The following is a 21,317-nucleotide window of genomic DNA, read 5'->3' on the forward strand; positions in this document are numbered from 1 at the left end:
ACTCTGCAGAGGTTGCACACTTGTGCCACAACATTTGATTACATCCATCAGGGATAACCCCAAATCATCGTAACTCAGTACGCGGATCATCAACCATAACCTTTCACTTACATACCCTAGTATAGGTACCTCTCCCCATGAGCTTGGCCTCCCAGTGAAGACAAACCGTCATCCTGGGAACTGCATAGGGCTTGGGCCATACATTCACCTCATTTCACCTCATTTCACATTCTACGGAGGCAGCCTCGGCATAACCCCTATGATGCTTGTTCAGAGGGAACCCATACTAAGATGTATAAACTTCCAGTTAAGCCCTACCCATAATCAGGTATTGTGGGGATACTCAAAAATTGGAAAGGTATCGCATCCAAACCCAACATCAGTTTTTATCAAAAATTCACCATATCATTCAAGTCATATTCACCTTCAAAAGATCTTTCAATAGAATGGCTCATCATTCCAAGGTTTTCAAAATCCTTTCAAATCACAAGTTCCCATCTAGAGTAGTCACTTTTATTTGTTAGCACTAGCACTTGTCATGAGGGGTGCTATCTTGCTTAGCCATCTTTGAGGCTAACTTTACTACTCTTGTAACACTCTAAACTTAGACCAAAGTTAACTATAAAAGTAATCTTTGAGAAACCAAGTAAAAGCTTGTAAGGTAAATACTTGGGATGGGATCCTTGCACATAAAGTAAAAGTAATGTTGCATTGCTCTATTAGAGCTTTGCCCTTGCAAGAGTATTAGCTTGCCTTGGTTGGTGTACTGGTCAAAGTGATCTTCCTCCTCCTGGTGGTAGACCTCCTCCTCCTGGTACTCATCGGTACTAGCGTCTAAAAATGGATACGAGGTAACAATCACCCAACAAGCTTAAGATCTAGTCTAAGCACACTCAAAGGGGTTCACACAAACTATCCTAGCATCATCACATACACAACATGTGGGTTGCATTTGTTTTCTTACTTGAAGAAAAATAATTTCCTCTCATTACCATTATTAATTAGTGCTCCTTTTAGTTCCTTGAGGACATAATTTCCTCTCACTGAATCTGGTTAAGATTTAATTTCCCCCAACAATCATGCATGAATCTATGTTGACCAAGGTCAACCATTCATCATCATCATTTGGGAAAATAATTTAAATGAGGTAGAATACCTCATACCATTTAACAGTACCACTTATGATTTAACATCACCAAGTAGTTCAATGTGAGAGTAAGTAGACCAAGGTAACAACCTCATATGAAGTTACTTGGGACAAGATTTAAATGAGAGTAACCCCTCATAAGATTACATAATAGTTTTGGACAATATCAATGCACTATAATAGCCATAAAGTCCTTTCTTTAAGCTAGGCCATGATCACACAAAGTAACCATGTCATATTTTCGTAGAATCAATTAGAGTAAGTGAAATGTGAGCTATGAGAGTTGAAATCAACTCAAAAGCATTTTTGGTTGATTTTTAATAATTGTTTGAATGTGCAAAATTCCCTGACTTGTTATTTTTGTCACATTAATGCTACAACGAATCTCAAGATGAGACCAGTGTAGTTGTGTAGATCTTTTCTCTAGCTTTCTATCAATATGAAATTCATCAAATTTGGTTTAGCCAATTTGATTCTATTCAATTTTGAAAATGCATCTGAGAGTTAAATGATTTAAACCAAATTTCAAATTTTGAATAAATGGGCCAGCGCGGGAAACGTTACTGGGCCCAAAACGATTCAACCCGAGAATTCCAGCCCACCACGTGTCTCGCACGCATGGGCTGTCTAACGGGTGGGCTCCACCTATCAGCCTCCTTTTAACACGCGAAGCAGTACGGGGGCTGCGGCGCGTTGGATTAGAACAGGATCGGACGGCTCACGCACGTCGTCATCTCCGGCGAGATCGAGCTACTGGCGCGACGAGGTAGGGGGTCTGGCGTGCTCACCGTGGCTCCAGCGAGGGTTGGCAGTATGCTCGAGGACGATGTCGACGACGGCGAAGCTCCTGGTACCAGCGGCGCGTCCTGGGGCAGCTCCAATCGACGGCGAGCTTCTGCGGCAGCGCACGGCAGTGATAGAGCAACTGGGCGGCGGTGGTGGCTAATGTCGATGCGCGAGTGGCTGAGGAGGTCGAGGGAGGTGTGAGGAAGCTTGCGGTGTGGAGAAATCAACGAGGAGAGGTCTCCTTTTATAGGCGAGGAAGGGCACCGAGGTGCTGCGGCAAGGTCGACCACGGCGCGGGCTCTCCGGCGAGCTAGCGAGCTAGGCGAGGGCGGTGTCCTGTTCAGCGTGTCCAGGCGGTTCTCTGGGCGGCGCTGGCTAGGCTAGGCGGTGCCTAACACGGTCGGGTGGTCGCGGTGTACTGCGCGGCAATGGCGGGATGCGGTCGTCGTCTCCGGCGGCAGCGGGCGCGGGTCAGTGTCGTGCGCGTGTCTGGCGCGTTCGCGGTGGCACGGACATGCTTAACATGGAGAAAGGGGGGCCAGGGGTGGCGCGAGGTGACGAGGCGACGCGTGGTGCTGTGCGTGTTTGTGGTCGTGCCCATGCCGTCGTCGGCATGCGCAGGGCGTCGTGGGCGCGCGCGTGTCTGGCGCCTGTCGGCCTCCTCTCCGGCAACGGCACGCACCAGCAGGCTCAGGGGGCCAAGAGGGTTCAGTGGGACATGGTTGAAGGGTTTAGAAGTGAGAGAGTGGAGTGTGCATGGTGACATGGGAGGTGGCCGGCATGGCTAGGGTTTGGCCATGCTTGCCCTCCTCCTAGGGTTGCTATGCTGGGGTTAGGGTTAGTGGTGACCAGGGGACAGGGTGGAGGCAAGTGGTGAGAGGGTTTGGGCCAAACACTATTGAGAATAGTGTTTTTGATTTGAATTGGAATTGAATTCCCAAGTTTTTGTCAAATGTGTCTTATGGAATTTAATTTGAAAATTGTGAGAGGGATGGATTGGACTTGCTTCAAATGACCAGAGACACACAATGGTGGTGGTATTTAAAAATAAAAAGAAATGCAAAATTTCAAAGTGGGTGTGATGTTGAAGTTGTTAAAAAGTCCCAACTTTGCTTGAGCATAGTTTTGAATCTAGGATGAATTTGTACTGGTGGTCTTTACCAAAGTTGTTCACCTTGATGTGTAATTGGATGAGGTGCAAAGAGTTGGAATTGTTTGCTTTGAAAATCTCTAAGTACAGAGGCTCAAAGTAGTGATCAGACTAAAAATGGCAGATTTGACCATTAGTGCATGTGATCACAAATTGAGTTCAAATTTGATTTTATTTGAATTTCTTTGATTCCGAAAGTGTTTATAAGTGTTTAGTAACATTACCCAACTAATGGTGCAAGCCAAAATGGTCTAGATTAAAGATTGGCAAAAATGGCATAAACCATATGTGAGGGTTTTTGGTGAATTTTCCCTTTTCTTTATTTTCTTATTTTGGATTTGCTAGATGATCTTCTCATGATCAAGATAGGGTTTTAGAATGTAACACATAAGCACATAAGCAAGCATCATAGCATTTCACACAATAATGCACAAATTCTATGCATAGCACTATATGCACATAAAAGTTTTTGTTAGTTCTAAATTTTGGGTATTTGGAATTCTTCTTATTCATTGCTTTGAAATTTGAGGTGTTACAGTGCTCGAAGTTATTTCCTTTGGACTCTTCAATTACATATTTTTGTTTCTTGTTTTTATTTTCACTAGTTTGGCTTAATGGAAAACAACAATTAATAGAGAGCTTTATAGTATTAATCTTGAGTTCGAACATGAGGTGTTTGAAGAGAAAATTAAAAAACCTATGGAGCTTTACTTGCATGCGTGTGCCTATAGGGGATTAGACTATGGATTGATTACACGATTAATGAGGGGCTATAACGCAAAACGGCTGATGACGTACGACGTACCAGTCCAATGCGAATTTAATAGTAAAGATAAATTACGAGTTGGGAGTTAGCACAACCATGCTTTCATGGGGCACGCTTTCGACATTTCACTTATTCCTATTTAGTTGATATCATGTTCTTTTGTTTATGGATGCCTAGCAGCGTGAAATAAAATGGAAACTTGTAAGTACATGGAGTTTGTATATGTGTTAGAGAAACGCCTGGGCGGCCAACTTAAGCCATGCATCATTCATGGTGGCAATTTACAGTGAACTATAGTGAGAATTCTATTATGCATCTTCAATAAAAAGCTATGCCCATAGTAAATAAAAGGATTGATGAGATGCTCATTGTCTGTTTGTCTTGTCATTTTGGTATGGGAATGCTCCTATATCATTGGGCAGGAGTACTCCTATATCAGGGGGCAGGAGGTACCCAGTTGGCGTTCTCAATGATACATGTATACTTACAATGACAAGACCTTACTTGGGACCTAATTAAGTTGAGTAGCATGAGGTTTAGGTACTCGTATTCATGGGGCATGAGATTTTCAACTTGTGATTTGTCAAGCATGTAACTCATATTTGCCCTCACATTAACTTTAACCATTCAAGATGCTTATGATAGGGTAGTGAGAGCTCAAAGCTAATGAGTACCATACTTTTTGGAAGGTTTATAAAATTTCTTAATATTGCTTCCTTCTACGAAGGACCTTTCTTTTGCTTTTATGTTGAGTCTCCATCTTCTTGATTTATGCACCAATTAAGAGAGCATAGTTGTCATTCTGAGTATAATGTGCATAGTCCCAAAATTTATTATTGATTGATTCATGATTGCGTATTATTGCTTGTTCTCAAATTACTTGTATCTAGTCACCCTTTGAACTTTAAAGGTGTCCTAGCATTTATATTTTGCTACTTCATAAAGGACAAGATGAGTACCACTTTGCTATGTTTTCTCTATGCTCATAAACAAACAGTTGCTTTCAGTGCACTATTATTCATGATCCTTTGTTTGAGCTATTTTTCATGTTGTAACATAGTTGCTAAGTTCTATTGTTAGAATTATATCTATCATGTCCATGCTTAGAGTACTTTGATGCCAGCTCACAATGCTTTACAATAACTTGATCAAGATTATGTTGGCTGCATGTCAACTTAAAAATTATTTTGTTATCACTTACCTACTCGAGGAAAAGCAGGAGTTAATCTTGGGGATGCTGATACGTTGCAAACGTATCTATAATTTTTTATGCTACATGCTTGTTTTACACCAATTGTTATATGTTTTGTTTACACTTCGTGGCACTTTTATGCATTTTTTGGAACTAACCTATTGACAAGATGCCACAGTGCCAGTCCCTGTTTTCTGCAGTTTTTTATTTCAGAAAAGTTGTACAGGAAATATTCTCGGAATTGGACGAAACAAAAGCCAAAGTTCCTATTTTCCCGGAGCGAAGACGGAGTCCAGAGGAGAGACGAAGAGGGGCCACATGTGGCCAGACCAGGCCTAGGCGCGGCCCAGGCCCTGGCCACGCCTAGGGGTGGTCTGGGGCCCCCTGGCCTCCACCAATATCGCCCTACCGCCTATAAGAAGCCTCCCGACGTGTGAACCCTAAATCAATCAGCCTCCGCCCACGAAAAGTTCCGTAACTCCGCCGCCATCGCAGATAATATTCGGTGGACAGAAGTATCTATTCCGGCACCCTGCCGGGACAGGGAATTGCCCCCGGATCCATCTCCATCAACTCCACCGCCATCTTCATCGTCATTGCTGACTCCCATGATGAGGAGTGAGTAGTTCTCCCCCGAGGCTGAGGGCTTTACCGGTAGCTATGTGGTCTATCTATCTCTCCATGTATGATCTTTATGTGATCATGAGCTTTGTAATTTAGTTGGATAAGTAGATGTTATTCTCCAATTATTGTGCTACTCAAGTGGTTTTATTATGTGATCTCTGGGGACACCTTGTCCAAAGGTGTGAAGGTGATAGTGTGCACACCGTGTTTGTTCCTTAAGCTTAATTTAGAGAAATACTTTTGAATTGTGGTGTCTAGTAAAAACCATCTTTTATGCTCAAAGTGACAGCGTGGGGTGTCCATGGATTGGGAATGCAAACTTTAAGGAATGCATATGCAGACCTACGCAGTGAATTTGTGTTTATTATCAAACCGGAGAGTGGTTCAGAGTAGGGTAGTGAAGTAATAATATCTATGTATTCAATTATTGTATCATTGTTGAGGGTGTCCACTAGTGAAAGTATGATCTCTAGGCCTTGTTTCTAAGCATTGAAACACCGTTTACAACCAGTTCTGCCAAATGTTTTCTTAATACCATTTTTATTTAAGATTGCAATTACCAGTCATAATCATCCATATTACTTGTATTTCACTATCTCTTCGCCGAACTAGTGCACCTATACACCTGACAAGTGTATTGGGTGTGTTGGGGACTCAAGAGACTTATTGTATCTTAATTGCAGGGTTGCTTGAGAGGGATATATTTGACCTCTACCTCCCTGAGTTCGATAAACCTTGGGAGATCCACTTAAGGGAAACTTGCTGTTGTTCTACAAACCTCTGCATTTGGAGGCCCAACACTGTCTACAAAAATAAAAGCGTGCGTAGACATCAAGGTGGCCACACCATGCCTAGGCGCGGGCCACCTTCTGGCCGCGCCTAGGGGTGGTGTACCCCTCCCCCCGGGCACCCACCGACCTCGCCCTTCCGCCTATAAGTTGCTTCCTGACGCGAAAACCCTAAATCAACTAGCCTCCATCCACGAACGGTTCTGTAGCTCCACCGCCATCGAAGAAAAGTTTCTGGGGACAAAGTCTCTGTTCCGGCACCCTGCCGGGATAGAGAATTGCCCCCGGAGCCATCTCCATCGACTCCACCGCCATCTTCATCACTGTTGCTGACTCCCATGATCGATGAGGAGGGAGTAGTTCTTCCACGAGGATGAGGGCTTTACTAGTAGCTATGTGGTCTATCTCTCTCTCCCATGGTATGATCTGTATGTGATCATGAGCTTTGTAATCTAGTTGAATAAGTAGATGGTATTCTTCATCTATTATACTAGTCAAGTGGTTTTATTATGTGATCTCCGCAGACATCTTGTCCCACGGTGTGAAGGTGACAGTGTGCACACCGTGTGTGTCTCTTAGACTAAACTTTATAGAAATACTTATAAATTGTGGTGTTTGTTAGTACTATCTTTGGATGCTCAAAGTGACAGAGCAGGGTATCCCTAGATTTGGAACACGGCTTTAAGGAGTGCTTTTGTAGCCCTACGCAGTGAATTGGTGTTCATTATCCAATCGGAGAGTGGTTCAGAGTAGCATAGTGAAGAGATGATATTTATGTATTAAATTATGATATCATTATTGAGACTGTCCACTAGTGAAGTATGATCCCTAGGCCTTGTTTCTAAGCGTTAAAACACTGTTTACAACCACTTCTGCTACATGTTTGCTTGTTGCCATTTTTATTTTAGATTGCAATTACCACACATAATCATCCATATTACTTGTATTTCACTATCTCTTCGCCGAACTAGTGCACCTATACACCTGACAAGCGTATTGGGTGTGTTGGGGACACAAGAGGCTTCGTGTATCGTAATTGCAGAGTTGCTTGAGAGGGATATCTTTGACCTCTACCTCCCTGAGTTCGATAAACCTTGGGTGACTCACTTAAGGAAAACTTGTTGATGTTGTATAAACCTCTGCACTTGGAGGCCCAACATTGTCTACAAGAATAGAAGCGTGCGTAGACATCAGAGTCTTAAAGATATATGTTCATACCCATGCTAGGCTAGAAGGAAGCATCTCCAAGGGCTTTGGAACAGAGGAGGTCATTGAGTTCTATATCAACTTTATTACTAACCTTACGGCGATTGGTGTTCCTGAATGATGGCATGAGGGGAGACTGAGTGGAAAGGGCACGCTAGGAAATAAAGCAATGATAAATATGGACGGACATTCTTTCACTCAAACAAACTACACAGTTCTACAAATTCCATCTTGGTGGCTCCGTATATCAATGTACACAAGAATTTTGTATGCTCCCAACATCCAAGGTAGTCTGACAACTGGATTACAAGTGAACACCTGGAGACTTTCGGAGGTTGGTTGCAAAAACATCTCATGAATGACACAACTGTTGGAGATCAGATGTACTTTTTCACCAAGACACCATCTTCGACTGTATTGACTTTCCAAGGGTACAAGATAAATGAGAATACATTTTACATGATCGCCCAAGAAAAAAAGAGCACCAACCAAAACAGTGGTATCCGCTTTGATGCAACAAAGGACAATGGGCAAATTGACACATATTATGGTTACTGTATTTGAAGTCGACGCTCACGTTATTTATGCGAAGAATCTTGAAAAAAATTGTCGGGTGTCCCGAATCAATCGAATGCTCGTTAAAATGAAACATGAAATTTTATTAATAAGTCTACGACAATAAGATAGGCTAAATTGCTATGGCTTAAGAAATTCTTATTGGAAATAAAATTATACGAAAAATAAAGATGTATCCCACCACTCATCTTCTTAATTAAGAGGAGGGTCCTTCTTGTCCTGACCGATGCCTACTGAAGTCCCGATGGCTTCCGGGGTAGTGCCGATAGTTTCTGTAGAAGCATTGGCAATTATTGCCAAAGAATTAGTGCCTTCTGCTGAGGCTCTAACGTCTGATGTCGAAGCTTTAACAGTTGGTACTGCTGTTGCGGAATCGTCCGGTTGTTTCTTCGTCTTCTTGCCGCCGTCTACCTCCTTAGGCTTAGAATCCTTGCCTTGAAGAGCTAACTGCTTGGGAGTGAAGTCTATAGCTTTAACTTCCTGCTTTATCCCAAATTTAGTGGCAATCTTCCGGAATTCTCGATCACAATTGTCTGAACGAGAAAAGCTTCCATGAACCGTGATATTGGTCCCGTTGTTGCCTGGCATCTTGAGCTTTAAGTATGCATAGTGCGGTACAACCATGAACTTGGCGTAAGCTGGCCTTCCAAGGATTGCGTGGTACTATGATTCCCAATTCACTACCTCGAAGTCGACCCTTTCCTTCCTAAAATTATCGGGTTTCCCGAAGACTACATTCAAGGAGATCCTACCGAGAGGGTATGCTGGCAAGGTTGGAACAATGCCATGGAAACATGTATCGGACTCCTGCAACATATCAGCTGTGATGCCCATATTCTTGACTGTGCTTACGAATAGCAGATTCAATCCACTTCCACCATCCACGAATAATTTGCTCATGCTGAATCCTCCGATCTGTGCTTTGACTATTAAAGTTGCATGGCCTGGCCCTGACATAGACATCGGATGGTCGGCTCTGCTAAACAAGATGCTTTGCGCAGACCAGTCGATGAATTCTAGGACGTTAGCCATGGTGCCTTCCACAAAATTAATTTCTTGCGTAAGATTTTTCATCTCTCTTCTAGAGACACCAGTTTTATGAATCATGCTCATCTGCCCTCGAGGTGGAGGAAAAGCTTCATTGGAGGCACGAGTTTGAACTTGTGGAACTTGATGCTGAGGTGGCGGCGGTGGGTTCGGGAGCTGCGCTTGCCCTTTACTCAACTCATAAAACTTCTGAAGATCAAGAAACTGTCGGCAGTCCCTGAGAAAATGACTTGACTTTTTGGTGTTGTCCTTGGGGTTGATGTACGCGTGTATTTAACAAGGAGCGTTTAACTACTCAGCGAACGGTAACTCCGGGACCCATGGCAGCCGTTCCCTGTAATTGCCTCGATTACCTCCAAAACTGTTGCGGTTGCCGCCCCGACGATCGTCGCGCCTGTAATCGCGCTGATCGTCATGCCGATCATCACGTCGATCAGAATATCCGGCAACTACAATGTTGGTGTCACCGAAGATTACCCACGGTCTCTTCTCTTTTTGCAGCTATCAAGCCGATGACCTGAGTCATGCTTTTGGTCATCGTCTTTGTCATCACTGCATGGGCGTGGCTTCCGCACGTGGTCTTCTCCATCAGCCCAACTATTGGAAAGCTCCATAAGCTTGGTAATAGTCTTCGGCTCCTTTCGGGCAAGTTCTTCGATATAGGATTCTCGCCGGATGCCGTCACTGAAGGCATCGATCACCCTGCCGATGGAGACATCTTTGGCAGCATTTAGAAGTTTAGTAAAATATCCAATGTACGCATGCATTGATTCCTTCTGCTTGTGATGGCTGTGGCGAAATTCTTCGATTCCAACGGGCCTCTTGTATGTGACCTAGAAATTCTTGACGAAAGCATCGACCAGATCTTCCCAGGACCTAATGGACCCCTTTGGCAGACCTCTCAGCCATGCTCGTGCTGAATCTTTTAGGTAGATTTTTAATTATTGCATTGTCGTTATTTGGTTTCCCTTGTGTAAGATCATGGTTTGTAGATAATCATCTATCCAAGACCTCGGCTCCTGCTGGCCATCATATTTGGCGGCATCAGTGGGAGTAGGCTTGAATCTTTTCGATGGCATCGCCTCCTGAATCTTGTGACTTAAACAATCGGCACCTCGAAGTTCACCATCGTACTCCTGGGTTTCCTTGGAATCATCGCTGCCATAGCCTTCTCTTGCAGCACGCCGACAGCGAGCTTTGTCGATTTTACTACGTGTAATATCATCGTGAGCATCTCTTGAACGATGCTTAGATCCACTGCCTTGATGCGTAGTTTTCTCCTTTCTGGGGGTGAGTTTGTCTCCAAGGATCGCAAGGCTTTCCAAAGCGCCCCGATGAGCTTGTGCCATTGGATCATTGGGTGTTGGCTGATGGTTGATCAAATAAGCTGCAAGGTTAGTTGTTGCCCCTTTGACAATTTTCGGCCTGACCATGCCCGCCGTGTCCATAGTCATAAAAGAGTTGGAAAGATTCGAAGTAATCTCCCTTGCATCGGCTTCTGAGAGGCGAGGAATCCGTGGCCGAAATCTCACTGGACCTTGGTTGTTGTGAGACACGCTTCCATGCGAAGGCAATGCCCGTCGTCGTTCGCTTGATTGATTGGCCGCCTACCGGCGTCGACTGAGGTTAGCTTGTTCATTTGCTAATCGAACCCGATTCTTCTCCAGAATACCATGACATGCGTTGAGGGTTCCTATTGAAGCTCTAGAGGGAATTTGAGTGTTATTTTCTATGGCATTGCGAGCAATCTTCTACTCGTCCTCAATGATGGTGTAAGCTCTATCGTCGTTGCTGGCGCTGGCTTCGACGTTGCAGCGTCTACCATGATTGAAGCGTGGGTTATGTTCGCCTTCGGAGGGTTCACCTCCGTTAATAGGGTTGAGATAGCGTAAATTTGGTGATGTGCCACTTTCCAGGTGGTTGCCCTGGCGATGTTGTCGATACTTTGTTCGTCGGAGGAGTACTTGGCGCTGCAGATGAAAGGCGTTGATGACCCACAAGTATAGGGGGTGTATCGTAGTACTTTCGATAAATAAGAGTGTCGAACCCAACGAGGAGCAGAAGGTGTAGACAAGCAGTTTCGATGAAGGATTCACTGTAAATGCTCACAGACAAGTATTCAGGGGGTTTTGATATAGCAGATAAATAAAGTACAAGTAAGTAAAATACGAGAGTAATAATTGCAGCGAGTGGCCCAATCCTTTTTAGCACAAAGGACAAGCCGGTTTGTTTGCTTATAATAACCAAACGTTCTTGAAGACACACGGGAATTTAGTCTAGTGCTTTCGCTTCATATAGTTGATTAATCTTCATTGTTTTGATAAGTGTTGTGTGGGTGAACCTATGCTAATGCACCGCCCTTCCTAGGACTAATACATACTTGTGATTATACCCCTTGCAAGCATCCGCAAATACAAGAAAGTAATTAAGATAAATCTAACCACAGCCTTAAACTCTGAGATCCTGCTATCCCTCCTGCATCGATATACCAACGGGGGTTCAAGTTGCTATCACTCCGGCAACCCCACAATTAGGAAACGAATACAAATGTATTCCCCTAGGCCCATAAAGGTGAAGTATCATGTAGTCGACGTTCACATGACACCACTAGAAGAATAACACCACAACTTAAATATCAAACCATTGAATATTACTCAACATAATTCACTAATAACATTTAGACTTCATCCATGTCCTCAAGAACTAAACGAACTACTCACGAGACATCATATGGAACATGATCAGAGGTGATATGATGATGAATAACAATCTGAACATAAACCTTGGTTCAATGGTTTCACTCAATAGCATCAATAACAAGTAGTAACCAATACCGGGAGAGTTTCCCCTATCAAACAATCCAGATTCAACCCTAGATGTTACAGCGGTGACGAGGTGCAGCGGTGGAGATGGCGATGATGATGATGATGGAGATGATGGTGATGATGATCCCAATGAAGTCCAGCTCGATGACGGTGACGATGGCGTTGATTTCCCCCTCCGGGAGGGAATTTCCCCGGCAGATTTCAGCCTGCCGGAGAGCTCTTTTGTCTCTGGTGTTTTCTGCCTCGCAGAGGCGGCTGTGACTCTTCGCGATTATTCCCAGCACCTTAGGTTTTCGGGGAGAAGAAGTACGCGAAGGAGAGGCGGCCGAAGGGGGCTGTGGGCCCCCTTCCCACAAGGCGGCGCGGCCAGGGCAGGGCCCGCGTCGGCCTATGGGGGGCCATGGCGGCCCTCCTCGGCACCTCCTTTTGGCTGGCTCCGTCTTCTGGAAAAATAAGATCTTCGGTGTAATTTCCGTCAATTGCTGATCTTCAGAAATATTGCACTCTGACGGTGCTTTTTCCAGCAGAATCCTGACTCCGGTGAATGATTCTCCAATAATCATGAAACATGCAAAATAGATGAAATAACATAAGTTTCATCTCTACATATGAAATATATCAATGAATAACAGTAAATTATGATATAAAATAGTGATGCAAAATGGACGTATCAGGCGTGTCGTCCGAGCCTAGCCCATGCCTAGTGTCGCAGTTGAGGTAATAGTACGACGTCAGATCCGATGATGCAAAATAGTCAGATCCAACGGACATAGATGATGTGGAACGGCGTGAAGATGTCAATAGCGAAGATGTTGGAGTCGATGCTAACAACGTAGCCGATAGGTCGATTGAGATTGGGGATGAAGCGGTTGCTGCAGCAGTCGATGAAGTTGCGGTTCTTGACGTGCTTAGGGCGAACGGATCAGGAAGCCGAAGGATGCCCTCAGAGTCGACGCAGTAGCGAACACTCCCGAACGTCATGTCTAACCCGCCGCGTAGGCCTGAGAAAGCCGAACGCGACGAGTCGGTGTGCGGAGTAAACTTGAAGGCACCAAAACGAATCGAGTTCCCCGGGCTTGGCGATGAAGGAGCCGACGATGGTGTCGGCGATGCCGGTGAAGTCGTGGTCGACACGATCGGAGCAGCCGATGAAGTGCCTTGTACCAGCAGGTTTCCCACATACGGCGCCAATTGACGAGGGTGCTCCTCGGCAATGCCCACCATGAGGGACTTAAGGCTGACGGAATCCTGTAGGCTAGCACGAGACATCGGATACAAAACAAACGGGGAGAGAGATTTACCAAGGTTTGGGGCCCTCGATGCTTGTCTGATCTTGATTATCGAATATATAGGCTTACAATGGGGTAGCCGATCGGCTTATTTGGTTGACTCGCTGAGAGGCAAATTCTAGGTTTTTAGCTCTAACTTGCGGTGGTTCTACGTATTGAAGTTGTGTCTCGACATGCCCTCTCCTGGCCTTTTTTATAGTAGGCCAGGTCCCGAGAGTTTTGTCTGAACTCGACTAGGTTACAATGAAATCTATTCTAGTATTTCGTTGTACGATGTCTTCTTTCCTTGTTCGTCAAGAAACCATCTTCTCGTAGGTCTCCTTTGCTGGAACCGACGTATAGGCCCATCTTGGCTGTTGGGAAATGTTTATGGTCCCTTAGTTGGGCCGGAGGAGGTAGACTAATGTTGGGTGTCCCAAGGGTAATGCCCACATCAGTTAGATAGATGAGATATGGGAACTTGACTATGGACCTTCTTTTAAGGTTCCTTTGTTTAGATGCAAATGGGTGAAGCTAACAGGAGGCGGGGTTCAGGTAGACAAGCTGTGTGAAATGATAACGGTGTATCTCAACAATCTTGGGTACATAGACGAACCATTTGTCCTAGCCAATGATGTGGCTAAGGTTTTCTATGTGAAGGACATGTCTACCAAACCGAGATAAAAGAAAAAATAAGCAAACGAATATATCATACGATTAAAACGCCACATAGTTCTTTCAGGGAAAGAAACATCGTAGGAATGGAGGAGAAGACAGACATGTTAGAAGATTATAATAAGTTTGATGAAATTCCACCCTTCGCAGTGAACATTTACCTAAGCATCCAGTTAAATGATGAAGATGCTCCATGGTTACGACCGGTGCGATCATAATTAATCAAGCGACATACGCGAAGAAGGTTCATGCCACACATGTGTATCTCAACATGTCAATCAATTTCCCATTTCTTTTGGTGTAATAATGTAAATGTATGTAATGTATTAACACTATATGAGCATGCTTGGGGACATTGATTTGAACAAAATTTACATTGATTTGGACAAAGTGACAGTGAAACATGCTTGGGACAACTTCACGGCTTTTTCATTTTACAAAACACTGTTAGTTTGTGAATAGTATTTTATTTTAAACAAAGAGCTTGTGACCTACCATAGAAGGAGTTTGCAGGAGAGGGAAGAGGCTGTTGAGATAGGAGTAGACCAAGAATGGAGATGGAGGCATTCACGGGCTTGCGGCAAAATTTTCTCGAGGCAAGCTCCTCGAAGAGGTCGTAGGGCATGCGCACCAACGACATCTTCGATAAGCTCCGCCATGGAAGATTTCCCAACCATTTCGTTCGACTGCTGACTGGAATATACCAAGAATGGAGATGGGGGCGTTCACATGCTTGCCGTAGGGTGTGCGCACCAACCACATCTTTGAGAAGCTCCGTCACGGGAGATTTCCCAACCCTTTCATCCGGCGGCTGACAGGAATAGACAAGAAAGGAGATGGAGGTGTTCAAGGTCTTGCGGGGAAAGTTTCCCGGGGCGAGTTCCTCGAAGCTGTCGTAGGGCGTGCGCACCAACGACATCTTTGAGAATCTCCGCTATGGGAGATTTCCCAACCCTTTCCTCCCTACCTTCTTGGTTGGCTCGTTGAGCTTCTTGCGATTAGCGATGCTCCTTTTATAGGCACTGCATCACTTCCTCCTTCGTCTTGTTCGTCCGATAGGGCGTCGTGCGCTACATGCCTTATCTCGCCGAGCAGTGCATCCACCAACCAACAGTTTTGTCTACCTTTAGTCCCGGTTGCACCCACCAACCGGGACTAAAGGTTAGTCCCGGTTGGTGGCTCCACTATCTCACCGATAGTTTTGTTAGATGGTGCAACAAAACCACCTTTAGTCCCGGTTGCACCCACTGGCTCCCTCCTTCGTCTTGTTCCTACGACTTCCTCTTCTTCCTAACATGCATCTGCCATCCTTCTTGTACTCATTTTGTCCCTCCTCTACTCACCACCAGCTCATGATTCCTCTCCTAAAAACCATCCTTCTCATACTAGCAGAACCGGCACCCTAACCATAACCCTAAACCCTAACCTCGTCGACGTCGACTACTTCAATCGCAAGTTGAAAGCTATTCAAATTCAGATAATGGTTAATAGTTTGAATAGTTAGAAAAATTATTTTTCAAAACATAAAATGGATTTAGGTTACTTATTAAAATTCAAACACTTTTCATGTTGAAAGTTTTGTCAGATTCAAAAATATGCAAAAGATATGAGTTCATACAATTTTAATTGAAAATGGTTAATAGTTTGAATTGTTAGAATAAGTAGTTTATAAATTAGAAAATAGTTTTGGATTACATATTTAAATTCAAACACTTTTCATGTTGAAAGTTTTGTCATATTCGAAAGTATGCAGAAGTTATTTAAATTTTGTCAGACTCTTGGGTTTTTTCCCAGACCGAGGCTAGACCAGTTCGGGCAGGTTGTCCAAAGTGGCCGGGCCACTCTGGCAGCAGCGCAAGAGCATGCCGAAGAACACCATAACTTCACACTCGGACTTCGAATTTGATGATATTGTGCTCATTGTAATCACTACAAAAAAATATCTACAAGATCATGCATAGAAGCATCATAGTTCAACCATCGAGTACAAAACCAAATGAAGAAGGGTCTCGCATATCTATAAGAGATAAACCAGTAAAACCTACAACATTCATAATGCAATAACTTGAGTTAGAAAAATCTAATTTAGGTAAAACCTATTTTGTTGAAAAGAGGGCGACAATAAAAAGTGGGGAAATTTTTCTATAAATTTAGAGGTGGAACATCTCAATACGGATAACCGAGAAAACTGCAATATTGAAAACACGTAGAATCCATCTTCGATGAAATAGATGTTGTAATGAGAGTACGCATAAGCTACAAAATACAATATGAATAAGATCCAAATAACAACCAAAATATATGATGCAACGACCGATGGAAGGGTTTGAGGTCTCTCCGAACAATACGGTCAACTATCTATAAACCGGTCTCTCAACTACACCACGAGACCGATCACTAGTGGAGAAGAGGCCTTTGGTCCCAAGCAAATGTCCCACTGCTGAACCAAACCGGGTCCAATGCCCCCATTGGACCCGGTTCGTTTCTGCCCAGGACGACCCCACCCGCTGGCGCCTGTCCTGTAGCGGCCTTTGGACCCGGTTTGTCATACAAACCGGGACTAAAGGGTCCACCGCAGGGCGCGGCAGGCCGTGTCAGTCGTGGGGAACCCTTTAGTCCCGGTTTGTATGACAAACCGGGTCCAAAGGCCCCCCTCTGGCTATATAACCTTGCCCCTGCCCAAATGTGAGCCACACTTAGCCATTTTTTCACTATCTTCACAAGAGGGGTGTATTGCTTTCCTCTCTTCTTCACATGCACAAGAGGTGTTCGATGAAATGCTTAAGAGGATTCGCCACTTGAGTTTACACAAATCAAGCCACACTTAACTTGCTTTTTTCTTCTTCATCGAGGTTAACAACTTTATCCTTTTCATCTGCAATTGATAAAATGCATGTGTATATATACATCGTGATGTTCTGTAATGGTTTTGATCAGCTTAATTATATCATGCAGATGAATCGGCAATGGATGTACATTGACCGACGGTTTGACGAGTTCACTGCGGGCCTGGATAATTTTATGGCCGTGGCGGAGGCAAACAAACATGGTGGCTTCATGTATTGTCCATGTGTGGACTGCAAGAATACCGTAAATTACGCTCACTCGAGTCTCATTCACAGCCACCTTCTGCGATCCGGTTTCATGCCCAGTTACTATTGTTGGACCAAGCACGGAGAAAGAGGGGTTATGATGGAAGACAATGATGAAGAGGAAGAGGATGATGACGGTTATCCCAATTTCCCTTTACGATGATACTGCAGAAGGCAATGAAGACAATGAAGTAGAAGATCAAGAGGCACCAGATGAGCCTGCTGATGATGATCTTGGCCGGGCCATTGCTGATGCAAGGAGAGAATGTGAAACTGAAAAGGAAAGGTTGGCCTTCGACAAGATGATAGAAGATCACAACAAATTGTTATACCCAACTTGCGAAGATGGCCATAAAAAGCTAGGCAGCACACTGGAATTGTTGCAATGGAAGGCAGAGAACGGTGTCACTGACTCATGATTTGGAAAGTTGCTGACAATAATTAAGAGGAAGCTTCCAAGGGGTAACGAATTGCCCGCCAGTACGTACGAAGCGAAGAAGATTGTCTGCCCTCTAGGATTAGATGTGCAAAAGATACATGCATGCATTAATGACTGCATCCTCTACCGCGATGAGTACGAGAATTTGGATGCATGTCCGGTGTGCACTGCATTCCGGTATAAGATCAGACGAGATGACCCTGGTGATGTTGAGGGCGAGCGCCCCAGGAAGAGGGTTCCTGCCAAGGTTATGTGGTATGCTCCTATAATACCACGGCTGAAACGCTTGTTCAGAAATAAAGAGCATGCTAGGTTGTTGCAATGGCACAAAGAAGACCGTAAGAAAGACGTGATGTTGAGGCACCCTGCTGATGGCTCCCAATGGAGAAAAATCGATAGAGAGTTCCCAAACTTTGCACAGGATGCAAGGAACTTACGGTTTGGTCTCAGTCTGAGATGGCATGAATCCTTTTGGAGAGCAGAGCTGCAGCCATAGCACACGGCTTTGTGACTCTTTGTATATATAACCTTCCTCCTTGGTTGTGCATGAAGCGGAAGTTCATTATGATGCCAGTGCTCATACAAGGCCCGAAGCAACCCGGGAACGACATTGATGTGTACCTGAAGCCATTAGTCGAAGAACTTCTACAGCTGTGGTCCCTAGCAGGTGTACGTGTGTGGGACGAGCACAAGCAGGAGGAATTTGACCTAAGAGCGATGCTTTTCGTAACCATCAATGACTGGCCTGCTCTTGGTAACATTTCAGGACAGTCAAACAAGGGATACAATGCATGCACACACTGTTTACATGAGCTCGAAGGTGATTATTTGGAAAAAGGTCGAAGGTCGTGTACAGGGGCATCGTCGATTTCTTAGGCTTACCCATCCCGTAAGAAAGAAAGGCAAGCATTACAACGGTGAGGCTGATCACCGGAGGAAGCCTCCCCATCGTGATGGTGTTGATATATTTGGTATGGTCAAGGATCTAGATGTAATATTTGGAAAGGGTCCTGGCGGACGGTCTGTTCCGAATGACGATGCCGGACACGCGCCCATGTGGAAGAAGAAATCTATATTTTGGGATCTACCCTATTGGGAAGTCTTAGAGGTCCGCTCTTCAATCGATGTGATGCACGTGACGAAGAATCTTTGCGTGAACCTGCTAGGCTTTCTGGGTGTGTACGGGAAGACAAAAGATACACCAGAAGCACGGGAGGACCAGCAACGTTGGAAAGACCCCAAAAAGCTGCATGAGAGAGTTAAAGGACGTCATTTATCCAGCTACGCTCTTACAAAAGGAGAGAAGGAAATATTTTTTGAATGTCTTAGCAGTATCAAGGTCCCGTCTGGCTTCTCCTCCAATATAAAGGGAATAATAAATATGGAGAAGAAAACATTCCAGAACTTGAAGTCTCATGACTGTCACGTGATAATGACACAGTTGCTTCCGATTGCATTGAGGGGGCTTCTACCGGAAAATGTTCGACTGCCCATTGTGAAGCTATGTGCATTCCTCAATGCAATTTCTCAGAAGGTAATAAATCCAGAAATTCTACCGAGGTTGCAGAATGATGTGGTCCAATGTCTCGTTAGTTTTGAGCTGGTGTTCCCACCATCCTTCTTCAATATTATGACACATCTCCTCGTTCACCTGGTCGATGAGATTTCCATTCTCGGTCCTGTGTTTCTACACAATATGTTCCCCTTCGAGAGGTTCATGGGAGTCTTGAAGAAATATGTTCATAACCGTGCTAGGCCAGAAGGAAGCATCTCCAAGGGCTATGGAATAGAGGAGGTCATTGAATTCTGTGTTGACTTTATTCCTGACCTTAAGCCGATTGGTGTTCCTGAATCGCGGCATGAAGGGAGACTAAGTGGAAAAGGCACGCTAGGAAGGAAATCAATGATATGTAGGGACGGGATTTCTTTGACTCAAGCACACTACACAGTCCTACAAAGTTCCACCTTGGTGGCTCCGTATATCGGTGACCACAAGAACTTTCTACGCTCCCAGAACCCGGGGCAGTCGAACGATTGGATTAGATGTGAACACATGTCAACTTTCGGCGGTTGGTTGCAAAAACATCTCCTGAATAACAAACATATTGAAGATCAGTTGTACTTGCTGGCCCAGACACCATCTTCGACTGTAGTGACTTTCCAAGGGTACGAGATAAATGGGAATACATTTTACACGATCGCCCAAGATAAAAAGAGCACCAACCAAAACAGTGGTGTCCGGTTTGATGCAATAATGAATGAAGGCCCAAATGACACATATTATGGTTACATAGAGGATATATGGGAACTTGACTATGGACCTTCTTTTAAGGTCCCTTTGTTTAGGTGCAAATGGGTCAACAAAACAGGAGGCGGGGTTCAGGTAGACAAGTTGTATGGAATGACAACAGTGGATCTCAACAATCTTGGGTATAGAGACGAACCATTCGTCCTAGCCAAGGATGTGGCCCAGGTTTTCTATGTGAAGGATATGTCTACCAAACCAAGAAAAAGGAAACATAAGGAAACAAATACATCAAACGATGAGCCAAAGCGCCACATAGTTCTTTCTGGAAAAAGAAACATCGTGGGAGTGGAGGACAAGACAGACATGTCAGAAGATTATAATCAGTTTGATGAAATTCCACCCTTCAGAGTGAACATTGATCCAAGCATCAAGTTAAATGATGAAGATGCTCCATGGTTACGGCCGAAGAAGATTAATTAAATGATGAAGATGCTCCATCATCAAGTTAATTGAAGAATGTTCATGGCACAAATGAGTATCTCAACATGGCAATCAATTTCCCATTTATTTTTGTGTAATCATGTAACTGTATGTAAGATATTAAAAGTGGAGATGCGCCACGGGAGATTTCCCAACCCTTTCCCCAACACTGTTAGATGAGATGTAGTCGTTCAGGGGCTTGGCAAGGCGTATCGATGCTCCTTTTATAGGCACGGCACCTCTTCTACTTTGTCTTGTTCCTTCGACAGGGCGCGGCGTCGTGCGCTACATGCTTTATCTCATCGAGCAGTGCGTCCACCCATGCGTTCTTATCCTGCCGACATCTTTAGTCCCGGTTGTACCCACCAGTCGGGACTAAAGGTTACCCACACGTCCTTATCCCACCGATAGTTTTGTTAGATGACACAAAAAAGGATCTTTAGTCCCGGTTGTACCCACCAGCCGGGACTAAAGGTTACCCACACGTCCTTATCCCACCGACAGTTTTTGGCGCCACTGCGTTCCCGCCTATTTTTCTTCCCGCGCTTTCCACTGCTTCCCGCCTCCGTCCTCCCGCCATTTTTTCACTATATATATGTTGGCTTGGCCTCCATTTACATATCACATCTAGACTCATATCTGCAAACCTCATCACCAGGTCACATGGCTTCCATCGTATCTCTAACCCTCCGGGAGGCGGAGGCGCTTTGCGCGTCGAACTACCCCTGCCCGCCGGGCTACCGCGTCCCTACCGGATGGTTGCTGAGCGTCGGAGGGGTACCGGTCCCTCCTGTCCCTCTAGGTGTGGCGCGCGAGATGGCCATCACGAACCACTACTACTTCGAGCTCACGCCAGAGCAGCGGAGGAATCCCCAGTGGCATCCCGACTACAGCCCGACTTGGGAGAGCTTCTTCATCAATCGGCGTGAGAGGGCGCTCGCCAGGCACGAGGACGGCGGCCCGCCTCCTTCGAACTTCAACGAGGCCGGCCGTCGGCTGTGGTGGCGC

Source organism: Lolium perenne, chromosome 6 (genome assembly GCF_019359855.2).
Source record: "Lolium perenne isolate Kyuss_39 chromosome 6, Kyuss_2.0, whole genome shotgun sequence".
In the NCBI taxonomy this organism is placed as follows: Eukaryota; Viridiplantae; Streptophyta; class Magnoliopsida; order Poales; family Poaceae; genus Lolium; species Lolium perenne.